At 40.8% G+C, this 19,028-nt stretch overlaps 1 protein-coding gene across 7 annotated transcripts in view; it reads right to left on the bottom strand.

The window, feature by feature from the left end:
- LOC145538556 (EGF-like and EMI domain-containing protein 1) overlaps window positions 1–14,904 on the bottom strand; it is a 349,065-nt gene extending 334,161 nt beyond the window's left edge. For 5 of the 7 annotated variants that reach the window (XR_014077012.1, XR_014077011.1, XM_081570756.1 and 2 more), the window contains exon 1: window positions 14,484–14,892. The gene's annotated coding sequence lies outside the window, so the exon portion shown is untranslated. Of the gene's footprint in view, window positions 1–14,483 lie in introns of all 7 variants that reach the window. The other 2 variants (XM_081570757.1, XM_081570758.1) reach the window with 2 other exon arrangements.
- Window positions 14,905–19,028: the final 4,124 nt, after the last annotated feature.

Genomic DNA, 19,028 nt, shown 5'->3' with positions numbered 1-19,028 from the left:
GAGCATTAAAATTCTTTGTAAACATCGTTTTTAATAGCTGCATAAATGTTCCATCATAAGGATATATCATAATTTACATACTGTTTCCTCACTGTTGGACATTGAGGCCATTTCCAATTTTTTTGCTAACACACAGAAATTTTAAAGATGGTTTTCAAGAGAAAACAAGTTTTATTTCATGGGCCAATGAAGTACCCAATGAAACAGACAGTGATGATATGTTCGTGTAATAGATTCACTGTTAGCCTCAGGTTCGATCAGAACAGGCATTTATCTTTCCTTCAAGTAATAATTCATTTTAATTCAGACTTTCCCTTAGTAGCTGCTTCCTCACAAATGTTTTCCATCTCTCACAACTGCAAAGACTCAGCCATAAAGCTCACTTTTTTGACAGGTGGCATTTAATTTGTCTGTAGGTCAAAAGCCATACTATCTCTTGTTGCCACACTGAACAGAGGCAGGAAGTGTCACTTGCAGTCCTACCCATGTGTAACCTTCCTCCTTTGTGAGACAATTTACTTCTTCTTCATGTTCAATTCTTGGCCAGTCTGTCAGATGTTAAAGTGCCTTGCTTGGGCTTCTGGGGTCCTTTAAAATTAACTTTTGCTTCCGGGCCATTCGGCTCTCTTGAAGTGTCTGTCTCCATGGGGACCAGAACTCCGTACCAAGGGACTCCACTCCACCTTAAGAGGATTCTTATTTTCTTCAGAACAGACCTCTTTCCTGCTATGCTAGAGAGTCATGTCAGAAACATAAATGCCCCACCTACGCTACCTGATAAAGAGCTTAAACCCTGAGATAATTGAAGTAGTCACAGCAAGAAGCAAAGCCTTGGGGAGGCCATTAATAATGCAACATGTGGTCATGCGGATTCCACGTACGAAAGAGAATATCATAAGCATATTTAATATGAAATGCAAGGACTACAGCAAAGTGAGTTAGGAATTTTGACTGATTCTTTTTGGAAACTAATAGCTTACCAGACTCTAAACAGATATGGAGCTATCATAGATGCAATCTAAAAATTGTAACGGCTTGTTGGAGTCAAAATAAGGATTTCACAAAATAAAATAAAATGTATGAAGACAGTGAAATAGGAAAGTTTGTGAAGCAGAGGGGAGCAAAAGACTTCAAAGTCCACTTCTATTAACATTAATCTGGTACTAGGGGGTCCCTCAGACTGAGCCTGACCAGACTGCCTTACCCTTCAAAAGACCAGTTTACCCTCTGGAATTAGACATCAGAAAAAGTAACCAAGAGTAGGACCAAAGAAGTTTTATCCTTTCTGCACAGAGAATGAAACTGAAATGAATAAAATATCTAAATTTTAGAAATGAGAGGGTTTTTGGCCTTATCGCAATCCCTAAATAATGATTTTTCAACATTAGAGGCATAGTGTAACTAACTGCATAGTGTTTGTTGTTCAGATAAAATAAAATGAAGCAATACAGGAAACCCTTGCCATGTTGCCTGGCATGAAGATCCTGCTCAATGGATAGCACTGATTCTGCTACTTTCATACAGAAGCAATGGGCTTAAAAGAATGACAACAGAACTCATTTTCACCCATTACCCTTAAGGGACTATCTAATCTCTATTTCTCGATTATTGAAATGAGAACTTTTTAAATGATACAATCCACTTTTTTTTTTTTTTTTTACTTTTGACAAGGTATATTATAAAATCTTGGGATTTCATATAAAAACATCCATTAATATTGATAATGGTCTTTTTTATTTTGATGGACACAGGAAGCTGAAACTTCCTTCTTTACACAAACCAACATTCAGAATTTAAACAAACAAAAATAGGTGGATATTTCTTTGCTAAAAGTCAATGCTTCATTTTATAAAAGAATGGTCTAAAAATTCTAAAAAACAAATGTCTAAAAATTTAAATTACTCTGTGAAAATCAGCATGTTCTTCAAATATCTTTTTTACCCATACAGGTTAGAATTCCTTGGGGCCCAATTGCTTTGGAGTTCAGAATTTTTCAGACTTTAGAAAGACAATATGGCACATGTGTGCCCAGAAGTGTCTAGAGTCACACCCTAACCAAATCCACTAACATTTACTTAAAGAAACTTAAGGATTTTCATACTTAATAAAATAAAGTCTATAATTAGACTCACATCAGCTCAGTGTAGGTTTTCCCACCAAATTAATTTGTGACAAATAGCAACAATAAAAAGTACCTGCCAGTATTTAGAGCTTTTGGGATTTCAAAATTAAGAATAAGGGATTATGAAACTATTTTTGATTTGAACACACACAGTCAAATCAGTCCAGTGTGTAAATTTAAGATGGGTAATTTAAGAAATAAAAAGGGCAGCTTATATGCTGATATCATGGAGACAAAATGCTACTTGAAGTAGAAATACCTTTTATGAAAACTATAAGACACAAAAGAATTGGTGAATCTGAAACATGCACCTTCCAAAGCAAAAGAATTTCAAAAGAGTTGCTAGTGCAGATCAGGTCTGCAAAAGCACCACATTGACATAAGATTTCTTAAAATCTACTCTGGTCATTATTTACTACCACTAACCAAAATCTTCTGGCAATGAGTCTAAAATTATTTTTCGAAGGCAAAAAAGAGTGCTTGGAAACTGAACACACAGTGTGGGCAAACCCCGCAGGAGACACGTCCAGAAACTGACAATCACACAAACATAGGTTTATAAACACACAAAAATCACATGGTAAAAAGAATACAAGAACCATGCTCCCCCTCATTACTGCTTTTGTATATTCTGTACCCTAACATCACTGCCAAATTCCAGGATTCAGAACAGATCCTTAGCACCCCAAATAATAATTTATAGTGAGATGATCTTGGATCTTCCTAGTTTTTAATGCACTTTGATGGTATAAGGCTGCTGGATCATTTTGATATAAACTTTATATCTCTCCATTTCAGTTTTCTCTTAGAAAATAAAATTATTTTATCTCTGTAAGCAAATGAGCATGTTTCATTATTATAGCCAGAAACATTCTTTAGAGAAAAAGGATCCTTTAAACTACCAAGTGGAGAAGGAAATGGCTACCCACTCCAATATTCTTAAGTGGAGAATCCCAGAGGAGCCTGGCGGGTTACAAAGAATGGGACACGACTGAGCAACTAAATAACAACAACAAAAACTACCAACACATCTTGTCAAGGAGGGCTTAACATAGAACAAAGCCAAAGAGCAAAAATAATATCTTAGGCAGACATTTCCCTACATTTAAGCGACCAATGTTAAATAATTGTACATAACAAGTCAGTTTAGGGATATGTTTTAAGGTTGATTAATCCTTGAAGAATGTGTATCTCTTGGAACATTTGTTGTAATAGATACATGAGAAACTAGAGACCAGAGAGGTTACCAGTCTCACTGAGCTAATCTGTAGCACGGCCAGAACAAGAACTCCCAATGCTTACAAATAATATAAGTTTGGGGTACATTTTTATCAGCAAGGGAGTGATAGAGGGGACACAGAAACATGGGTTGAAGGTTGATTATCAGTGACTAGTTTAAATTCAACAATTATTGGGCTCACACTTTGCCCACAATGCCGTTAACATCTAGCTACAGAATTAACATGAGCAACTAAACAAAAATTGACAGAAGGTGCTCAACAGGACTTTAGGAGAGAGACCCTGGGATTCAGATGAGGTAGAAGCAGAGAGACATTTCTGGTGGGATTGAAATGGGGAAATACAGCAACTTACTGGGAGCAGATCTGGCCACTACAAAGAATCCCTCAGTTGTTCAGTGAGCCAAAAATATATTTAGAACTTTTACCACCATCACTAGGTCATTAGAGTAGACTATGAACTCCCTGGTCCCTTAAATTTGAATGAAACTGAGCCCTTTTAAAGGTGGCACTTCGAGCAAGTTTAACTGTGAAACAATTAAAATGTTAATGGGGTTTCTACTGTAAATAGATTTATGAAAGGGAACGCTGACTGACTCATTTCCTGGCCCTAACTTGTTACTGGCAGTTGAATTCAAGCAAGATGTGCTTTACAAGAGATATAAGGCACACCTTTTAGTAGCTGCCGCCTGTTGTGTTTCTTATTTCAAAATTCATTTCATATTGCATATGACATGCCTAAAGCCCAGTACAAATACTATTCTGCTATCACATAATTGGCCAGTGTGTATCGCTGTGTCTTGAGTTACTACTTGTTTTATTTTACATGTGGTATTTTAGTACATTGAAAGGAAACCCGTGTTCATTTTTGCTCATCCCAATACAGAGAGAGTTCAAAAGATAAGAAGTGGTTCTCAGCATGAATAAATTGTGAAAGGCATTAGAAAATAAATTTTTGATGTCAAGATACATTCCCAGTTTATTCACGCTGAGAAGAGTTTTCTTATCTTTGGGACTTTGTAAGCCGGGATAGTCAAAATTTGTTTAAACTCCATAATAAATAAAAAAGTAATACAATTTGATTGTTACTCTATTATCACACACTTGTCTATAAATCAAATCCTTTACAGTGTAACAAAAATTTGGACGTACTGCAAATGAAGATTAGTGTTTTGAGCTCCAGAAAAAAAAAAAAATCAAAATTAGGTTGCCTTTCTCCTGATACTGATCAGAATCTACTATGCTAAACCAGAAAAACGGTTTTCTTAATAATTCAGAGAAACCAAACCTCAAGTCTCCTGGGAATGCCTCTTCTCTCAAGAGTCAAAGTCACTAAAGCTCAGAATTACTGTCAATTCTTAATTAACCATATCAGTGAGGAGAACACTTACCACCACTGAAAACTGTCTACTGAAGAGTGACAGAAAACATTTCCCACATCACCAGTTGACAAGCCACATAATTTATATACCAGGAGCTGACTTTACAAACAGTTGGCTGGGAAAGTCTTTACTAATTCCAAACATGTTCTCATCATTATCATATGGCTGTCAAATAGATTTCTTAAAAAAAAAAAAAAAAAAACTAGAGATCTTTGCATACCTATGAAAATTCAAATGTCAGTTCAGATTGCTGGGAGAGACAGTCAACTAATCCTATGTGAGAGACCCAGAATTTATCTGTGAACAGACGACTTTTGTGCTAGGTCTTAAGAGATTGGCCTGGCAGAGACAAGGAGGCAGGAAGGTCACTGAGAGTAAAGTATAGAGAGCACTGGGGGACCGTGCAAGGGCCTGGGGGCGGGGGCAATGATAACAAACTGAGTCCAACACGAACTCCGACACCCCCAGCTGCTCTCCAGGAGTCTACACTTCTTGTCACTGTCAGGAGCAGCGATAGGCATTACTGACAAAATGGAGGCACGGCCCCAACCCCCTCTCCTCATCCCGCAGGCATAGTCCCGGGATGAAGGAGTTAGGTCTTGTGATTCTGACTTGTCCTTTCCTTCCTCCGGTTGAGTTGGCTGGAAAGAATGCTATAATCCATAAAGTTAACTATTGACATTTGTTCAAGGATCTTTACAAAGAATGCTCCAGGATGAGCACATAGGCTGCAGCTTGAGACCATGGGAAACATTGTTATCTGAAACCTGCCTGTAAGGGGAATGTTTATGGCAAAAGAAGTTTGCTGAGTTTAGGGGTTAGGAATAATTAAGAATAGTTAGAAGCTAAAAGTTTAAGGTATGTTGTAGTGCTGGCATATTTTACTATAGCTTATGGAAACTAGGTATTTTAGAGATACTAATAGCTAAAAGCCTTTTTAGGAGATGATGAGCTTAAGTTACTAGGGGATAGCAGGATTTAAAGAGATAAGAAAGAAACTGAAGAATGTAATATACAGCCCAGAGACAAACTTGAGTTACAATGTTATCACAAGGACACTTAAGAGGGAAGTCTGAAGGACAACAATGATTTATGGAGACAGTAAATATGGGTGAGGGGAAACTGAAGATGTCATACCTCTGACCTAATGCTTTTGTAAAAGTATAAAAGAAAACCTGATGCTTAAAATAAACATGCAGCCCAGTGCTTTGAGCGAGAGACTGCATCATTTTCTCCGCAGAGATGCAGTCCAAATGAGTGAGAGGCTGCATCACTCGCCGACCCCATTCATCCCTTCAGGGCAATTCCCTGGCTGCCGGAGCTGGACTCCGGCATGTCACGATGACCAAAAGTAATGGCTACCAGAGTTTTCTCAACTAAAACAAGGTTCTTCCATTGGGTTGTTGGGGTAACTCTAAGTCAATTACTTTTCAGTAGCAACACCCTCCACTTTCCATACTCCTCTTTTATTTAAAGTCCCTGATGCCTTTCATGGCATTTACACTCCCTCCCTCTTTCCTTCTTCTCAGGCAGTTTCTTAATCTCCTCCTTGGGTCCTTTTTCATCGGTCCTCCTCATGTGTGTACCTGATAAGTCGCTTCAGTCATCTCCAACTCTGTGCGACCCTATGGACTGCAGCCCGCCAGGCTCCTCCATTGATGGGATTCTCCAAGCAAGAATACTGGAGTGGGTTGCCATGCCCTCCTCCAGGGGATCTTCCCAACCCAAGGACTGAACCCGGGTCTCTTACATCTACTTGCATTGGCAGGCAAGTTCTTTACCACTAGTGCCACCTGGGAAGCCCTCTTCTCATATACTAAAGTACCCCAGGTTTCCTTCTTCAATAATCTTTTCTCCTCACTTTTTATACATACTTGTCTCCTGACATTTCAATACCCCAATATAGATCTAGCCCAGAGCAATCTCCTGGCCTCAGACACTCCTGTGGAGCTTTCCCAGAAGGTCCCCATCTGAGAGCCCACAGATGCGTTAAGTGCCAACAGGGTCACAGCGGAACTCACCTTCTTCTCCCCTTTCCTGTGTTTCTGATTTTCTCAGTTACCCAGATGTCACCTTCTTTCTCTCTCACTCCCTTTCCACCACACATTCACCAACTCCTTTGCAATCTATCATTCCTTTCATCACCACCACTACTTCCTTTGTTTATAAGACTCACACCACTTCTCCTTCTACTACTGAAGGAATCCCCTCATTGTGCTCCCCACTTCTGGCCTCTTCCCTCTCCAGCCCACTCTTCATTCAATAAACACAAATCTGACTAGGTTCCTCCTCTGCTTTCAGTCAGTCTTTTCTTGGTTCCTCACTGGTGTACTGTGAAGTCCAAAGTTCTCACCTTGACACTGTAAGACCCACCCTGAGTTAGTTCCTCTTAAATGCCCTAAACTCATCTTCTACTGTGGCTCCTTTTATATTCTCCCCTCCAGACATACCATTAAGAAAATGATTTATGGTTTTTCCTAAATGAGAAAAGACCTCCTTCTTCTCGCACATGCTCGTCTCATCAACTAGAACCCCACCACCACTTTTATCATCCATCTAACCTTGACTCAGTGAATTAGCTTAAGAAAAATACACTCTTGAAAACCTACAACTGAAGCCCTGGATTCTGTCTTCCCTCCAGCTAGGTTACATGTTCCATCTCTGCCAACTTTTTTTTTTTGATAGGTTCTGATCTGTTCATTGATCTCCCTCCAGGTCTATGAGCTGCTCCGCAACAGAGAATCAACTTATCCTGTGTGTATCCCCATAAGCCTAGCAAAACACTGGACAATGAATAAACATTTGTTAAATGGAAATAACAAGCAATCAGCTACATATTAAGCAGCTGGGTTAGTGATTTAATTTCAGCTTCAGTGGAGAGAAGACAGATACTTGGGATTTGAACATAGCCCCTTGAGTCCGCTCATTAAACCTCTGTGTTCATCTAGTTCCAGAGTCTTCCCACCTATTGAAAAAGAAATGGAAACACAAGTGCTGGATTTAACAAGAGAACAAAACTAGATTTAAGCTTTAGCAAAGCCTATGCTGGTGAAATGGGGAAAGAAAATGTTAGAGATGTTGGGACTCATTTCTATATATCTTGTGAAGCTTTCAGGGCTTTTGTTCTAGAAGGATTTTTGTATATCAACCGCCTTGGAAGATTTAGAGGATGTGTCCTGCCAGGGCTGAGGGCAGAGTTGTTTCCTGAGCAGGATAAGAAAGATGATGTCTCCCTCTAAGGCCAAAAGTTGAGCAAGGTTGCTAACGTCCCCCTTATAATATTGGAGATTTTTATAAGGTCTGGGTTCCTCATCTGTGATATAAACCCACTGTGTACACAGTATCCATTTGGGCCACTCCTCATTGCCTCATGGAACTGGTGGGGGGTGACTGATGCAAACATCAAGCTCAAATTACCTGCTATGGCCTGATTGATCAGCAAAGTCCTTTGTCTCTCATCCAGGAGTCTCATGTCTTCTGTCAGCAGCTATGAACTCTGGCAGACTAACTTGTTACCCTGCAGGCAGAGTAAACTCTGACACAAGAACACCTAATCAGAGTTCTTGATGAGGAGAAAAGAACTAAAGGAAATTTTTTGCATTGTCCTATAAAAGTTTATGAAATTGAATAATACCAGAAAGATAAAATCTTGAATAGAGTGCAATAGTTAAAAGCACAGATTCTACAGTCAAACAGCCCGGGTTCATAGCCTAGCTTTCAAAATTGTTAACTACATAAATTCTCCTGAGCTCCATAGCCTTCTATGCAATTTCTCAGAAAACCAAAACTTCTCTAGATCTCAATTTCCTCATTATAAAATGTGGATACTAATATTCTGATAGGGTTGTTGTGAGGATGAAATGAGTTAAAATATGGAAAGTACTTATATTGTTCCTGTCATTTAATAAGTGTTATTTAAGAATAATATTCTGATGCTTGAACTTTACTCCATGGAAAATCAAAGTTTTTACAAAAGAAAATGATGTTAATAGGTCTTTGTTTGATGAAATTGTATATATAATAAAAACCAACTTTGATGAAATTGAATATGCAACAAAAATAAAGAGGATCCAGAGAATATGAAGCAGAAGACCAACCAACAGACAACTATAACAATCTAGGAGTAAAAACAGCATGGCTGGGCTTGAGTGTTGGCAATGGGAAAGAGAACTAATTCAAGAGATTTCATCGCTGGTGTTTCTAAAATCTGAAACCTGGGAGAAATATAAATATTCATTTCTAGTTATCCAATCATCATAAGCAAAGTCTTGTTCATGATCATCTTACCTAAAGCTCATAATGTAACTACAAGATAAACTAGGAGAAAAGTGACAGATATGAGTTCAAATACAAAGGGAAAAAAGATGAGGTAAGTACTTTGGAGGGAGACAAGGATAACTAAGATGATCTAAGGGCATTTTGAGTCTTGACCCCACAGTGATAATAAATCTATTATTAGAAATGCACCTCTATAGCTCTGAAGAGAATGGGGCTAAATGTGCAGATCTAGGTTTCACCAGAATAGAACATATGGTAGTAGCCAGGGAAAGAAATAGATAAAGCAGGGAAAGTATATAGAGTGGAAAGGGGATTAAAGATAGGAGGTCAGAGAAAGCAGCAGCTAGTGCAGGAGAACTACAGATGAAATTGAGTGTACAAAGGAAATGCACAAGTGAAGAAGTGAAGAGGGAAATGGGAGTAGCAGTAGAAAAATGGGAGTAGGGTGAGTTCTGGAAAGAAGGCAGCATCTTGAGAAGGAATTTTAGCAGAGGAGGCCAGATTGCAGTGGGTTAAATAATCAATGATAAAATCATTGATATGCATCAAAGAACTGTTCTTGAGAAATTAAAGGTGAAGGAGAGAAGAAGCAAGGTCAAAACAGATCCACATATAGACACAAACATATCAGAAACACGGAATAGAGGGCGATGTAGACAGGAAGACATGAACACATGGGGGAAGAGAGGCGAAAATAGCAGAAAGGAAAGAGTGGGCAATAAAAGAAAGAAAAGAAATGAGTAATAAAGAACACTGTTCGAGGTAGGATGTGGAACATGTAGGGAAGGAATTACCTTGAAAAAGCTGGAAAGTTATTCCTACAAGATAGCCAAGAAAGAAGTAAAGAAACAGAAAAAAATATTGAGGACAGGAAGCTGAGGATTCCCTGCTGAGGACAGAGAGTCTGTCAAAATATTACATATTAAATAATGCAATGTCAATGTCACAAATAAAGTTTGGGTTGAAGTTGGCTCCTAAAATTACCTGGCAGAGGTGAGGTTCAGGTCCACTTGGGGCAATAGGGGAAAGAGTAAGCTACTGCTGAAAATAAGCAGGAGGGTCTGGGAGGATGGTAATTTGAAAGCCAAGGAAGCCTCGGAAGGAAAGGTCAAGGGGAGAGGGACCATCACGGGTAACAGTGATCAGGAAGAAGGCTCTGGAGTTACAATGGGTTCAAAGCCCATCCCACCACTTCTCAGCTATGAAACCACAGCAAGTTACTTAATCTCTCGCTCTGTCTCAGTGTCCTCATCTGAAAAATAGAGATGACAGTATTTCCAACCTCAGAGGATTATTCTTAAAACAATAAACACAAACTGCTAGAAATAATGCCTTGCCCATGGAGGGTGCACACAGTCTTCTCTACTTCACTTGATGTTATGCTCACTTAGTGTGACTGATCTCAACAAAAAAGAAAAGCATTTTTTAATTAATTTACACTGAGTAAATGACAGACCACAGGCTGTGCTTAAATTATTTGTGAATATAAAGTGGACTGTTCTGTTCATAGCCCCAGACATCTCTAATTGGCCCAATTTCAGACTTTATCAGAAGCGAAGAAAAACAAAACTAGAGCAAATAAAACAAACACCAACATGGTGTGTGTTTCACAAGACACCTCTGTCAATTCCCCTTCACGATTCTGGATTATTATATCTTCTTCCCTTTTTCTACTTTTAAATGTATTGATTGTTCAAAAAGCTAAATCTCTGCCACGACGACAAGTTTCTATATCATCTACAGCAGGCTGAGGGGAAACAGTTCTACACATATGTGTTGGGGGTGGCGTTTGGGCGGGTAAGCTGTATTGTATCAGGCACATTTCGGATTTCTACATCAACCTGTATTGGAGACCCACATTAGGGAATGAATGTGAGCTGTCCTGATCCTCTGGAGGAGGAACTGGCTATCCACTCTGTATTTCCACCTGGAAAATTCCATGGACAGAGGAGCCTAGTCCATGGGGTCGCATGATGAAATAGTTTAGGAGACTACTGAGTCACAAAGTGGCCATACCTTTCTAAAATCCCCACTAAGTGTCAGAGAATGACCAGTAACTCAAGTTCCTGGAGCCTCAGCTACTGGATCTGCCTTTATAGACAGATCTGCCTTTATAGACATTCTGCCTGAATGGTATCTATCTGCAACACACCCATGTTCAGTACTTCCATCATGTTGTATACAATAGTTATGCAAGTGTTTACAAGACAGCATTACAAAGGATAAATTTTAATAGAGTGTATTACAGCCAGTCATTTTCCTTTGATGTCTCAAATATCTGGAGTAGAGTTTATTTCCATCTATGTAATCCTTGAGAAAACATTTGCAGAGTACCATTAACATAAGTAAACGCTTCAATATCCCTTTATCAAAATGCCATCATCAATTACAACTCTCCAATTCAAAATGTACTTGCCAAGGCTAGCTTTCCCTATCCCACAATTCCCAGTTTAAGCTGAGCTCATTGTTTTAATACTTCAGTGTCTACAGCTATAAGAGAGCAGGAGAATTTCTTATGAAGAGTCTCAGTGAGAAAGAGAGAGATCAGATCTTCCTTGTGAGGAACAATCTTACCCACTGCAGGACAAAGCACACCAACCCACCTCCATACCAAGCCCAAATGCCAATAGAACCCTATAGCTTTTACAACAGTCAAAAAAGCCCCACATGTTCCCACTAGGGAGAAAATACCAGCTGCATTCCCATTGAGAACCCCGGGCAGTGATTACAAAGAACTTCTTAGAAACACAGGCTGGGCTTGAGTGTTCTAAAAGGGATCATATTTGTTAAGAACTCCAGCACTGGAATGCAAACTACCTGTATCCAAATCTCATGAATTCTTGGAGTGTGAATTTAACCTTACTATGTCTCTTTCTTCATCATAAATGGAGACAATAACAGTGCCTTACTTGCAGGGCTATTTCCAGGATAAAATGAAATAACATGTAGTTAGAAATTTGCCTGACATCTAACTAAGAATTCAAAAAAGATTTAGTATTCATTACCTGTGATTTCCAACGTCGAGTCACATAGTAGGTATACAAGCACTCTTTGTGGAATAATGATTTTATAAATCTGCCTAACCTCAGGAAACCAAAGGTTTGCTAAAAGTGATGACAAGGTCATCAGCAAAATCGATTATCATTAGAGTTGGAGGACCCATAGTCATGCGTTGTATCTTTTGTTTCATTGATAGAATTTCCTTTGAAAATGAGGTTACCCATGGAAGAATATACCATAAATACAATTCATTACACTTAGGCTGACCATTATTTAGCTGCACAGTCATTTCTTCCTTTCAGTTGTCATTCCAGCTCCAAAATCTGCTCAAGGACAAGATCAGCTACACAAAACTTTTACCTGTGTTAATGACCTATAAGTGCCAGTCAGTAGGATGATGCCTTCTCATTAGTGGCCCTCATCTCATTAGAAGCCTGCTCTCACTGATAATGGACCTCAGAGGTCAATAAAAATCTCAGGAAGAATTCTCTTTAATTTAATAGATAGACAGGTGTGTGGAAGCCAAGTGCTTTGCGTGGCTGTATTCCACATACCTACGACAATTGCAAAGGCATCTGCAGAAAACTAGCACTAAATCCCAACATGGTTCCTGCTGAAGAAACCATTAACTCTAATACCAGGGAGGACTAAATACAAATTTGATTGGATTTTTCCCATCCAGATTTCAGAAAGTACTAAGAGTCATCAGAGTGATCTCAGTAACTCCCAGACAGAGCATCTGTATTAAACACCCAAGAATTTATATTGGTTTTAATATCTGATCTCATCTCACCTGATAAATGAATGAGCTGCAGTAGCAGTGTCCTTTAAAAAAAACGCAATGTCATCCTTGCAGCCTTTTCAACAAAAGTACCAATACTGAAACATGAGGTAAAATATCTAAGCAATATAAAAAGTGATGTGGTATCTCTGTTCTTTTTCAGTGACCCCCAAAAGGAATTATTCTATCTTATGTGCACGGGTAGCTACCTAATAAGTCAGCCAGGGTCCACTTTAATAACAGCACTTGTAAAAGTAAGAGAACAGCTGGCCAGTCAGCTAGCTAAAAAAAGCAGTATCTAAAAAGTGGAGGCTTATGTATGCACAAGCTACCCAAAGTAAGATGTGTTTTCTGAAATAAACTGGAGGGGAAACGCCTATTCAAATAAACAAGACCCATCTTACCAATGTAAGAGAAATCACCTACCCAGAAATTTCTTGCATTTCTGCCAAAATGTATTTACAAACTATGTAGACAAGGAGTTGTTCTGCGATGCCACTGCACACTGGTCATGTCTCAAGATTTATAGTTAGTGACATTCGCAGTAACCAGGTAGCAAATCGAATCTCACAGGAGAAGGATGAAATATGGAAATGTAAAGTGAATCCAAAAATAGTATTTTTCTGACAACAAAAAGTCAAGACCCAAAAAAGTACAGATGGCTTTGTGTACTCATCTAAACCATTTTCCCACTATAAAGCATTCACATTTCAGAAAATCAAAGATGAAGCAAAGAAGTATCAAAGACATTAAAGGTGTATTCATAACCGCTCAAGAGAAGAAAGGAAACGCCGAGTTAGATTTGGCTTCTCTCTCAGACAGTTGATGATGATCCATTCCCCTGAGAAGACAGAATTCCGGGGCAAACTTCTCCAGCCAGTCACGGCGACGGGGCAACTGGTTAAGATTCATACCTGCCCTGAGCTTCTGACAACACTTGCCACAGTGACCAAGAAGGAGCATCTCCTGCCTCCTTCACTTTTGTTCTGGAAATGAAACCATGCCCCACCCGCAGAGGATGCGTTATAATCATGTTCCTACTCTTTCGTTCTCTCCTAACCCCGCAAGCATCTAAGTGGCCGCGCACTCAGCCCTTAACACTCTCGCCTCCCCAGCTCCTCACTTTGGCGAATGTTATTCGCCATCAAAGGGTTCGCCTCTCATCAAACCTGTGGAATAATCCAATCCTTCGGACTCGGAGATACTTCTTAAAAAAAAAAAAAGAAGACTATATATTACATAAACTCTGGTCTCTAGGAAGGACATGTCAAGCAACGCGCTGTTCAACAGGATTTCGTTCAAAACCCATTCAAAAAGTGGAACTTGTCATTAGCCAATTACTCTTCCAAAAAGGAAATTCACACACACACACACACACACACACAGACACACACACACACACACACTTAAGGGGAAATCCTGTCTGGCGATGAGAAAATAAGTCAGGTGGGAAGCACCCGTGTCCGGGTCTCTGCCCCGAGGACGCGCAGGGAACAGTGTTCCCGCCGCGCTCGGCCTGGGACAGCTCTCGACCTCGCCCGGCGCCTGCCCGCCGCTCCCGCCCTCCACCCCTACCCGGAGGGAACTGCTCCAGCCACAGGAGCCGCAGCAGGTTAGGAGTGGGCGGAGGCACACAGGGCAGACTCTCTCCACACATCCCGGAGCGCGCGGGCTACACTTACATGCCTGGCCGGAGCTGAAGGGCGCTGCCTGGCGGCCAGCCGGCGGCCACCCAAGCGCAGAAGCACCAGAGCCACAGCCGCCAGGTCGTCTCCGTGGGGCGGAGCGGCTCCAGCCGCCACCCCGACTGCGCGCCGCGCGCCACTCCGGCTCCGCAAGTCCGAGCCCCGTGCAGAAGTTGAGCTCGCGGGGCATAAGTTGGTGTGCGGGGCTCGCGGGGCCAGCGAGATACGTCTCCCTGCGGAGGGCGCGGCAGCAGCTCGGCCCCACTAGGCATCACCGACGACTAGGAGCGCGCGGGCGAAACGCCTGGGTGGCGCTCGGGCCGCAGAGATGGGCGCCCTTGCTCGGACGGGAGCGACTGGAAACCTGCTGGCCCCGCGGCCCCGCAGCCCCAGCAGCCTCGGTGCCATGGAAACGCGCTCGCTGCTCTCGGGGCCCGGCCCCTCCGGAGCGCTTAAAGAGACAGTCCCGCTGCCACCTTGACTAGACTAGCTGCTGAGCGGCCCTGCGCCCCGCGCCCTCCTCACTCCCTCCTCTCCACCCCGTGCAGCCCGGAGGAGGCGCGGAGCGGGGCTGGACGCTGGGGGCGCAGTTAAAATGAGATTTAGGGGGCTCTGCTTAATCATCTCGCCTAACCCCGCTCCCTACCTCTTCCTACCTACACACCCAAGACATACACCCAAACCTAGCCAAAGACGCGAAGCGGTTCGAGCCCTCACAAACCAACCTGCTAAGAACCAAGCCAGATGTAACCTGCCACCAGCAGAGACTAAAGGAAAGCTGGCTTTTGATTCTTTCTCGCTCCGCTCCGAACCCGAGTCTCTGGAGTCTGTCAGAACACAGGCTAGTGGAGGGGAGGTGTGTTTGAAGTGGGAACCGAACAGTAGTTGATTGAGTCAAATCTCCTGCCAGATTGACAGTCGCAGGACACCGTCGGCTCATCCAGAAATCCTCGTCACTCCAAATGGGATCATCTCCCTTCCTTTTATTTGGTCCCCATCTCTCTCACCCCCTTCAGGCACCAGAGTTATAAGGAGAAGCCAACCCTTTTCCAAACCTATCCCAACCTTTCCTTCAAACCAGCTCCTCTTCCCCCAGCTTTGCTGAGGAGCAGTCCATTGCGAGCCCCCAGAGCCCTTCCAGAAGAGAACACCGTCTGCTCGGAACCGGAGGCTCCGGCTGCGGTGCTGGCCCGTCTGCCTGGGACGCACAGCCAAGCGCCGAGCGGTCGCCAGCAGCTCCGGCCCGAAGCGCTGCCTCTGCCCGGCGCCAGCTGCTGTCTGGAAGGCCACAAACCTCTGGAGTCTGTTTCTAGAAAATAAAAATCTATGTTGCATTGTGCCCTCCAACAAGGACAGCCCGGCTCCGAAGCCACAATCTGCAGTTCAGCACTGCAGGAATCGGATCAACCTGCAGCGAGAGAACTTACTTCTCTGATTCCTAAACTTAACCAAAAGTGGCTCTCCAATGACTCATTCATAGCCAAACATTTAAAGTGGTACCACCTGATTTCCTCGGTCCTATGAGTCCGAAAAAGATCTTCCCCAAATGGTGTTTGGGGCTTCCCTTTGTCCTTCATAGTTGAGTTAACCATCTGGCTCTTCAACTCAGTCTTCTGAGTCTTTGTTCTCCCTTCTTTCCTTTCTGATTTTTCTACAACTAAAGAAGCAATTGGGCATATACAGGAGAGACTGAAGAGCAAACTTCTGGGGTTTCTATTAAAAGAAAGAAAAAATGAGGGTGGGATAGAACCATTCCACTCCTGAGTTATTTTACATTCTATGACTTTGACCTCCTTGACTGTGGCATTGGAATTCACACTACCCTGCAGTCTTTTCTGTTTCTCTTAGACATATTCATATTTTTTACTTCTTTTATTGAAGTTTAACTTAAAGTGAAAAATCATAAATATACAACTAGATGATTTCTCTGTCTTTGACAGATGCTTTTAACAAACAGAATTTTGGGACAGTCTGCACAATACAAATCTTTGTTTGAACCCCTTTACTTTATAAAACAGGGATTCATTCTTTCTTTTTTGTTCCTAAATACTGGTTATACATGAATCAAACCTTTTCCAATCACAGAGCAGACTTAGGGAAAGTGCTGACATCTGTTGTACAAATGCATTGTCACTTGGCTAACTCTTAATTAGTTCTGATAATGGCTGCCCAGCATGAGTCGCTAAAACACATTGATAATTTTAATATCTATTTTTAACTCTTAGTTTTAACTTTTCCTAAACCTCTTCGTCCCCTTTGTTACCAAGTAGCAAAGTTGAATGCTTAATTTCACCTTCTCTTCTTCTTCCAGTCCCTCTTCTAGGGAGGTGCTAATGAACAGTGAAATGACCAAAGGCAAGCAGGGCAAGGTGAGGGCAGAAAGGAAGCAAAAGAAACTGGTAATTCACAGTAATGGTGACTCCTAAACTGTGTGTACTGACTACACAAGGTGAGACTGTTTTCTTCCCTTCTCGATGTAAGTAGAGGTGAAAAGATTAATTCTTTCCATTGATTCAATTTCTAGTTTGTCTTCAGATGAAACCCAAAGAGTTCAGATTATTTCAATACAGTTTGATCTTAATTGTTTTAATGAAAATGTATAGCACACCTAAAGATGACAGTAGAGATTAATTGTGCCCTGAAATTTCTGTGATTTGCTAAGCTTTTCTTTGCTTCTGGACTAGTTTTTACACTGCAGGGCTCTATCTTCAACTAATCTCATTCCCTCCTGGAGTGTAAAAAGTTTCTAATCATTTTCTTTCTTTATGTTACAGAAGGCCTTGCATAAATAATAGACCTCCTTTATTACAAGGCTAAATTTTATGTAAGCCACAGCTGAAACCCAGAACTATTTTAAGAGCTAAAGAATAATGGGGAAATACAGAAATATATGTAAATTATCTGATTGCATGGCTGTTTAGTAAAGGTCATGTTTAGTTTGGGTAAGGGGGAAGTGAATCAGTAAATTGAAAATCCCAAATTAGGAAAGTTTCCTTTTATGCACCTTAATTTAAAGCCATGTTTATTATAGATGAACATTTAAAGCACTTTGGATGTGATGCTAAATGTGATTAGTGCATATTTCATAAAGTGAAATTGATTTCAAATTATTTTAGCATGGATAACAATATAGCATGATGCCTTGTAAGCAATTATCATTAAATGAAATATACTCTTCCAGCAAAAGGATTTAAAACTTTCCATGAACTGGGAAGCCCTAATTTGAACTCAGCTCTCCTTTTGCAATCTATTCATATAACTTAAAAATAATTGGTGATTTGGTTTGATTAGTTGGTTATTTTGTTCTGTAAAAAGGGGGTGAATTATGAAACCTATTGTTACAGTCACACATAGTAAAAGAGCAAAGCAGTTTGGTGGTTTGGGGATGCTATGAATAAACAAAATGAAGCCAGATACAAACAATTCATTCAGCATTTATTGTCCAAGTGAAAGAAATTTTAAAATTAACAAACCAAGAGAATGAGGCACATACACAAAGCATCATTTTTTTTAATTAAGAGAGAGAGAAGTTTTGTGTCGATGTCACCCCTTGTTCAGACATAAATTTCATAGAGGAAAAAACAGAAACATCATGAATTGGGTTTTATCTTTGCGAATGGTCTTTAACATTGTCAACCTGAATAAGTTCTTAAAAATGGATTTATCGAGCAGACAAATGTTCTCTGAGAAGAGTCCAAGGGATTTGAGGGGACCTCCAGTGGGAATGCCACATGCTACCCCACTCTCTCCAGAGCTGCATAAAAGGAGTAATAAATATAACTAGCTTCTCCCTTGTTAGGAGGAGGCGGAGTAAGCCAATTTCATGCTTTATGTATGCTGGTTGTAAAAAGGAATGCTTACCTAAAAAGAAATAGATTCCAACCAGATGTTCCAAAATCTTCCTCAGCTGCTGCTTGAAGCTTTACAGTCACTGCATACTTTATCTTCTCGTCTATCTTCTTCTAATTGAGAAATTGTTGATCCATGCAATTCGACAGGCAGGCTGCTGCAAAAACCTTCCTGCCAAAGCTCTTCAGCCCTGCTCTCCTGCACACAGAAACTTCCAGTGTCTGTATGGGGACAGGAAAAGAGAGCAGGCCACTTCATCTGGCAGGTGTTGTGGGTTGAAAGAAGAGGAAGTCAGAAAGCAATTCTTCAAAGGACAGATTCTGTCACCTGAAAGTGTAATAAATTGCCATTATAGAAATGCCTACAAGCACTAATGAGCCATGTACAATGAAATCTTGACGTCAGGCAAAATAGAATGAAACTCACCCAGGAACCAACTGGGATTGTCACATCAAGATGTGAATGATCATTCTTGCTTTGGTTTCATCTGCCACTAATTTTGTCCCTACATACCAATAGCTCTCTTTTTTTAGAAAAGTGATAAATTTAGCATAAAAATCCTAAGATCTCTGTCTAGTGATTAATACATAATTTCTCGTACTGTGCTACTCATTGGCCATTAAGACTTGACCAGTTTGATATAAGTTATAATGGAATTACCAACTCCAGAATTATGTATATTTATGAGATAGG

Source organism: Giraffa tippelskirchi, chromosome 2 (assembly GCF_054371585.1).
Source record: "Giraffa tippelskirchi isolate mGirTip1 chromosome 2, T2T-mGirTip1v1.2.pri, whole genome shotgun sequence".
Lineage (NCBI taxonomy): Eukaryota > Metazoa > Chordata > Mammalia > Artiodactyla > Giraffidae > Giraffa > Giraffa tippelskirchi.
This window is presented reverse-complemented; position numbering and strand designations above follow the sequence as displayed.